Source organism: Arabidopsis lyrata (genome assembly GCF_000004255.2).
Source record: "Arabidopsis lyrata subsp. lyrata unplaced genomic scaffold ARALYscaffold_6, whole genome shotgun sequence".
Lineage (NCBI taxonomy): Eukaryota > Viridiplantae > Streptophyta > Magnoliopsida > Brassicales > Brassicaceae > Arabidopsis > Arabidopsis lyrata.
Window position 1 is genome coordinate 14,706,923 of NW_003302550.1, and position 1,228 is coordinate 14,708,150.

Genomic DNA, 1,228 nt, shown 5'->3' on the forward strand with positions numbered 1-1,228 from the left:
CCACAAAGATTTGGGAACCATTACATGCTTGGCTAGCGGTTTTGGTGTTATATATGACAAGATCCGGTGTTTATGAATAAATATAAGAACTAGGTTTGCGGTCGGCTTCTGAAAGTTAAAGTCGTGTGTGTTTGTGTACAAGCTTCAAAAAACTCATATAGAACTTCACCCCCACCCATAAAGCTTTGGGAACAATTACAAAGCTTGGCTAGCGGTTTTGAAGTCAAATATAACAGGATCCTTTGTTTATGATTGAGTATAAAAACAAGGCTTTCAGTCGGATTCTTATAGCTAAACTCCTGTGTGATTTAGTACAAGCTCTAATAAACACTTATAGAACATCTCCTCCACCTACAAAGATTTGGGAACCATTACAATGCTTGGCTAGCGGTTTTGGAGTCATATATGACAAGATCCACTATTTATGCATAAGTATAAGAACTAGGCTTGTGGTTGGTTTCTGAAAGTTAAAGTCGTGTGTGTTTGTGTAGAAGCTCCAAAAAGCTCTTATAGAACTTCTCCCCCAGCCATAAAGCTTTGGGAACCCTTACAAAGCTTGGCTAGCGGGTTTGGAATCATATATGACAAAATCTAGAGTTTATGACTAAGTTTAAGAACTAGGCTTGTGGTCGGCTTCTGAAAGTAAAAGTCGTGTGTGTTCGTGTAAAAGCTCCAAAAAACTCTTATAGAACTTCTCCCCCAGCCATAAAGCTTTGGGAACCCTTACAAAGCTTGACTAGCGGTTTTAAAGTCAAATATAACAAGATCCCTTGTTTATGATTGAGTATTAGAAAAAGGCTTTGAGTCGGATTCTTATATCTAAACTCGTGTATGATTTAGTACAAGCTCCAAAAAACACTTATAGAACATCTCCTCCACCTACAAAGATTTGGGAACCATTACAATGCTTGGCTAGCGGTTTTGGAGTCATATATGACAAGATCCAGTGTTTATGAATAAGTATAAGAACTAGGCTTGTGGTCGGCTTCTGAAAGTTAAAGTCGTATGTATTTGTGTAGAAGCTCCAAAAAAGTCTTATAAAACTTCTCCCCCGGCCATAAAGCTTTGTGAACCCTTACAAAGCTTGGCTAGCAGTTTTGAAGTCAAATATAACAAGATCCTTTGTTTATGATTGAGTATAATAACAATTCTTTCAGTCAGATTCTTATAGCGAATCTCGTGTGTGATTTAGTACAAGCTCCAAAAAAAACATTTATAGAATTTCTCC